Below are 7,118 nucleotides of genomic sequence, written 5' to 3' on the forward strand. Positions count from 1 at the left end.
ATCCATAATAATAATAATAATAATAATAATAATAATAATAATAAAAACTTGTAATTAAATTCTTTCAAGCGATTACACAACAAAAAAAAAGAAAAACTTTGCCAAAATTATTTTTAATTAATATAAATTTCGTGAATGGAGAGAAAGAGAGAGAAAAAAAAGACACGATATTAAAAAAGGAATCCATCGATTTTGTCACTCGACATTATTAAATCGATAATAATAATAATACTAATAATAATAATAAAACACGAGTTCAATTACTTACTTAACGACAGAAGTAATTTGGTACGTGTAAAAAAACCCCCTTTGAGAGAGAGAGAGAGTTTTTAATAACGTAATGAACATCAAATTATTTATTTATTTATTGACAAATAATAATAATAATAAATTACCTAATTTGAATTTATTTTATATTTGCGTGCGACTGAACAAAAAAAGTAGCAGAGTTGAGGAGGTTAAGCGAAGGGGAGAGAAAGGGAGAGAGAGACAGAGAGAGAGGGGGAAGGGGTTCAAATGGAGCCTTATTAATAAAATTTACATTTAAATTATTAAAAAAAAACAAAACAAAAAATGCTCAAGTTAAACGAACCGAAAGAAGGAAAAACAAAAAATTTCATGAAAAAAAAAAAAAAAATTAAATTTTCGAGCAAATCTCACGAGAGTAACAAAAAAAAATTAATTCTTTCACTATTTAAATAATAATAATGATGATTATTACGTTAACGAAATAGAATACGAAAGAAAATTTTGAAAAAAAAAAAAAAAAAAATTCTGACAGATTTTTCGTTGTAGTACAATTTTAATTTCATTTTCATTGTTGTACCTTTAAAAAAAAAAAAAAAGCCTCAATGTCGTTCGTACCTATTTGAGCGTGAAAATTATTTGAATTAAACATGCAAATAGAATTTTAACAGTTTCCGGTTTAGAGAAAAAAAGAGAAAAAAATACAAGATCGCATGTTAAAATTTTTGAAGGAGCTCAACACGAAAATAATTGACTGCGAAAAAAAAGAGAGCAAATTTTTAACGTAATTAATTTAAAAAAAAAAAAAAAAATGAAAATGTTTCACACAACGATATGTAAAAATTAAAATACGTTTGTACAAATGCGACAACAAACAAACAAACAAACAATCGTTTGATATTTTTTTTTTTTTGAAAATTTACCTCGAAAAATCAATTTTCCCCATTTCGTGTCTGTGATTAAATTAAATTAAATTTTTTTTTTGTTTTGTTTTGTTTGTTTGTTTGTTCTTATATATATATATATATATATATATATATATAATTTTTTTTTTCATTTGTCAAATTATTAAAGTAATGAATGAATGAATGAATGAATGAATAATAAAATGAAAATGTTTAATGATCCACAATTGAAAATCTACCTGTTATATTCGGTTCGTTCTTTATTTTTGTAAGTAATGAACAAGCACTTAAAACTATCACAAAACTAATATTAATAAACAAGAACTTATTACAGCTAGACTAAAAATCAAATGAACCAACGCCAAGCTGTGTAGCTTCCCTATATTACTTTGGTCTTTCGCCAGTCAACTGTTTCGAACGTTTAACAATGGAAACGAGCAAACACTTGCAACTAAAATAAAAGAAATAGTTTCTAGAAGCTTCGCTTCTAAAGAAGAACAATTTGAGTTCGTCGCCAGTCTTTTGTTTATAAAAATTTGAAAATGTGAATATTGAGTACGGGATCATAACACCTCCCCCCTTAAGACGGAAAACAATTATTTTGAAAAAAGAATTTGTTTTCTCCTCTTGTTCGGATTTGACAGTTTCCTATGTCGGGTTCTGAATGGTTCCGTCCAGGTTGAGACTCCTTGAGTAGTAGTAGGTGCTATGTCTTCTGTATGGTAGACTGTTGTATCTCTTCACATTGGCTTCTTATCAGGAACATAATTTTAAGCTTTATAGCTGCAAGTAGTAGAACCTTTCCTAGGCAATACTCGTTAGTGAACAATGTTTCATAAAGAGTAAAGATAAAAGAATAAAATCATGAGACATGAATTCGAAACAAAATTGACATAAGTTCTGAAAAATACAAGAATTTTATATAGGGTACATAGAAAAGAATAAATGGATTAATAATAAAATAAATGATGATTAGCTATATGGGAAAATAAAAGGATTAAATTATTATTATTTTGGATTTCTCTCTCTTTAGATCAACTACTCAGAACACGGTTTTGTGATAAGTAACTTCCTTGTTACGGGTTTTTAATAAAACGTTTTTGCCAGATTTTTTCTTGACCTCGTATGGACCCTTAAATTTAGGACTAAGTTTTTCATTGACTCTTATTTTATTTTTAATTGGATTTGTTCTTGCTAATTTTTGACTGGTTTGAATCTTCTCTTTTTCATTAGACGATAGATGAACTTTACTTAGTAAAAATAGCTTTACCTCAGGAATAGCCTTTTCGTGAAAATCGGTTGACATAAGAATGGATGCTTTCTTCCTAGATTTCTTGGTACTGGAATTCCATTTCCGCTTTTTAGTATGCTTCCCAAAATTATGCTTGTGAATTTTTTTAGTAGCTCCTATATTTTTATTTGAAATTTTTGTTTTCTTTTGAATTTTAGCCTTAGGATTATTTTTAAGGTTTGAATTCTGTATGGATGATCTTTCTTTTCCTTTTGTTTTCACTTCTTTTACTTTTAGACCTTTTTTCTTATTTTTATTTTTAGGAAGTAATGGTGCTTCTTTAGCCTTTTTCTTAGATAAATTTGTAGAGGGTGCTTCTTTAGCCTTTTTCTTAGATAAATTTGTAGAGGGTGCTTTTTCCTCTTGAGCAGGAATTGATCCTGGTAAAGAATCTGTTTTCTCTTCAACTTCAAGTTTGGATTCTGGTAAAGGATCTGTTTTCTCTTTAACTTCAAGTTTGGATTCTGTAACTTCTAAAATTTTAAGTTTTTCCTTCAATTTTATTGTGTTATCTTCATAGTGGATACATGCTGATTCTTGTCTGCTATTAGTCAATTCTTCTATTAGTTGACTATGGGGTTTCTTGTCTTGGTATAATTCTATTAGTTTTGTTTTTACATCATCCCAATTATCAAAATCGTACAAAGAAATTCGAATCCTGGCTTTACCAGTGATTCTGGAGTAGATGAATCTAAAGAGTGGATACTTATTCTCTTCAGAGGACAATTTAATAGCATTATCACAATCAGAGATAAATGCATCAATTTGGTTCCTTTCTCCGGAAAAGAAATTAGGAACTAGACTACACAAGAAATTAAGGGACATTTGGGATGGGTTGAAAACAGGTTGATCAAGTTTAGGCATTGTTCACGAAATGAGTTACCTATTTCTACTTACTTACAATATAAAGAAATTCTGATAAAGAGTTAAAACCCACCAACATGAAACGAATTACTTAATAATTCTCCGGTTTCTTGTCGTTCAGAATGATCCTTCATCGACTGCGCCAAAATTTTAATATGTTATATTCGGTTCGTTCTTTATTTTTGTAAGTAATGAACAAGCACTTAAAACTATCACAAAACTAATATTAATAAACAAGAACTTATTACAGCTAGACTAAAAATCAAATGAACCAACGCCAAGCTGTGTAGCTTCCCTATATTACTTTGGTCTTTCGCCAGTCAACTGTTTCGAACGTTTAACAATGGAAACGAGCAAACACTTGCAACTAAAATAAAAGAAATAGTTTCTAGAAGCTTCGCTTCTAAAGAAAAACAATTTGAGTTCGTTGCCAGCCTTTTGTTTATAAAAATTTGAAAATGTGAATATTGAGTACGGGATCATAACAATATATATAATTTTTTTTTTCATTTGTCAAATTATTAAAGTAATGAATGAATGAATGAATGAATGAATGAATGAATGAATAATAAAATGAAAATGTTTAATGATCCACAATTGAAAATCTACTTAAGATTATATTCAAATAGATTTTATTATTATTATTATTTTCAAATTAAAAAATATATGAAGCAAAATCAAATTAAAAAAAAAAAAAAAAAAAAAAAAAGAAAAGTGGTTTATTGTGTGATGAATGTTATACAAAACAATGGAAACGAATAAAATAAATAAAAATATCAATTCTAATTGTTATGTTCATTATCGAGTAAGTTTGCCATGTTTTCATTTTCTAAATTAAATGACAAATTTTATTTGTTTTTTAAATTAAATTTCAAATATTTTCTGCATAATTACAATGTTATCAAAAAAACAAATAGTGTTTGCTACAAATCAATTATTATTCGAATAATAAAACAATTGTTAATCAGTATATATTACTCACTATGATAGGTTTTTTTTTAAAATGTCGAATGTATCAATTCGAATTGTTTCTAATAATAGCTGAAAATTATTTTAGGCATTGATTCTTACACTTGTTTCAAATAATAATGATTAAAAACAATCAATCAAACAGATGATACTTTAATCAAACAAAATCCTTTCAAAGAGTTTTAATTTGTATGTTTTCTTCCTGTTAATTATTAAACAGAAGTTAAACATTCACCTTGTTCGAATTATACAAGCTGTTGCTTTAATGCCTTAAAAAAAATTAAATGCAGAGGAAAATTGATACTATAAAGGAATTAAAAGTCAATTGTAATCTAATGGAGATTGAAGTAAAAAAAAAAATCTCATTCAAAACTACTTTAACAAATGGCACTAGCTAAATTTCAAATAAAAAAGAGTAAAAAAAAAAAAAAGCAACAACAAAATTCATTGATTTTAATTTATTCAGATGGGAATTAAATTGAAGGTCTATTATGTAAATCTGAGAGAGTTATGTATATTTTTGTAATCAAACAAGACCATTAAAAAAAAAATTTTTATTTTTTTTCTCTCTCTCGATTAAAATGTTGTTTATTTAATTCAAATTTTTTTTTGTAATAACAGCATAAATATTAAGTAATGAAGGTTTTATTACATTTTGTTAGTGGTATTAATTTGAATTATATCTGATTAGTTTAAATTTTAAATATTAAATAAAAATATTTACCTGATTGTGATTCCTTTGCATTTCTCAGTAAAAAAAATATTATATTGAAATTTCATTGATTTACAATGAAATAAGTAAATGAGTAATAATGAGTTCAGCATGAAATTCATGCTGACTATATTTATTGAATTATCTAAACGGCTAAAACCTCAAGGATAAAAATTTGAAATATCATTATTGTATCATTTTTTTTTTAAAAACGAAATAATTAAAAAACGGATTACAATAAAAAAGCTTTTTCTTTTTTTTTTCTATATAGACAACAGTTAATTCACCGCTAACGATCGAATATGATGCCTTAAATGAAATAAAATAAATTTATTATTTCTTCCTAACGATTATTTGATCCAAACTAATTTATCGATGATTTGAAAAAGTATATTTTTTAATTCCAAATCCGTTAATTAAATTACTATTAAATCGACTAACAAAAGAGCAACACAATTAGAAATTCCGGAACAATTCAAAACCACCGTATTCCATATGTGATGTGAAAATAAACTCCAAAGGGAACGCGTAAACAATGGTGCCAACATAAAATTTATAAATGCTAAACATGGCCACCTTATGGAAATATTTGTCCAACCGTTTTTTCAAAAAACTTTTTAACGTATAAATCACAATAATTGAACATTTTATAATTACGACTAAATAAAAATCTTGTCATGTTTTTAAAAATATAAAAAAAATTATTTTATTTCTAAACTTTTCTATTAATACACATTTTTATATAAAAAAAAATTTAAACTTCATTTTTCAATTTGCGTACTTAATTATATTTCTACGTTGAACAATGTTTGTGAATATAAATTTAAAAAAATCATTTATTCAGCTCGTAAGCTAAGTAATCCGTTTACTAAATCAACTTCTTTTGTTAAAAATAGTTAATAAAAAATCCGACAGATGGCACGCTCGTCAAAAAATTTTATTTTATTTGAATTTTATATGTAATGTGAATTTACATTATATTTCGTATATAAACAAAAATTTTTTAAAATTATTTTTTCCTATCAACAAATAAACATTATTTAAATTTAATTTATTTTAATTAAAAGTTGCAAACTAATTATTTTTTAATAAAATAAATTATTTTATTCATTACCCCTTAAATTATTTACAATTTTATATTTTTTTACGACAATCCATGAAAATATATGATATTAAATTAATTAAATATAAAATTAACAATCTGTCGGGTTTTTTTTTTGAGTTGATGAAACATTTTTAAAAATATAACATAATTAATATTTTTCGAATATTTTCCTAAATATTTTATTCACGATTTTCACAAAAAAAAAAAAATCTCAACTACAAAAATTTATTTAAAAAAAAAAAAAAAAACAGCTTCGGGTTTTAATTTCGTTCGACATATTTAGTTGATCACATTGACGTCAATATTTATTATCGATTGTATATTATTTGATTGATGTTACAAGTAACATTTTATTTAACAATGAATCATTTTATAAATTTAGGGCTTTTAATTTTTTAAATCAGGTTTAAAATAACCGTAATGAAATTTCACAACCTTGCCAAAAAAAAAAAAATTGAAATTTTGGGGGGAATTGTTACAATTTTTTTTTTTTTTTTTTGATTGTTTTTCCAGTCGAACGTATTAAGAATTCGAAATTAAATTAAAATTTAAAAAAAAAAAATTTCGAAATAATAGAAATATTCCAAAATTGAAAGAAATTATTATCCGGAATAAGATGGAAAAAAAAAAGTATTTACAAAAATCAATGAGATCCAGATGAAGATAGGCAAACATAAAAAAAAATAATAAAAAAAAGGGGGCGGAGCCTCCCCATTTTGATAAAGGGAGGAGCTTAAATCCCTTCCTACGTAAAGGATACGTGATTTTATTTAAATTTATTATTTCACAACAAATAAACAACGTATAAATATTGTTTTTTGCATAAGCTGAACAAATGAAATGCAATTATGTAAGGTAAAAAATTTTTTTCTCTTCTCTTTCCTTCCTTTTTTCTCTTTCTTTCTCTCTTTCTTTCTTTCTTTTTAAAAAAAAAAAAATTTTTTTTGTTTTTTTTTCCATTATAAAAAAGTTACAATTTCTTATAAGTTAAACGTGAGTTACACAAATCAATATATAATTATTATT

Source organism: Pediculus humanus, genomic scaffold (assembly GCF_000006295.1).
Source record: "Pediculus humanus corporis 1103172107383 genomic scaffold, whole genome shotgun sequence".
NCBI classification, from domain to species: Eukaryota; Metazoa; Arthropoda; class Insecta; order Psocodea; family Pediculidae; genus Pediculus; species Pediculus humanus.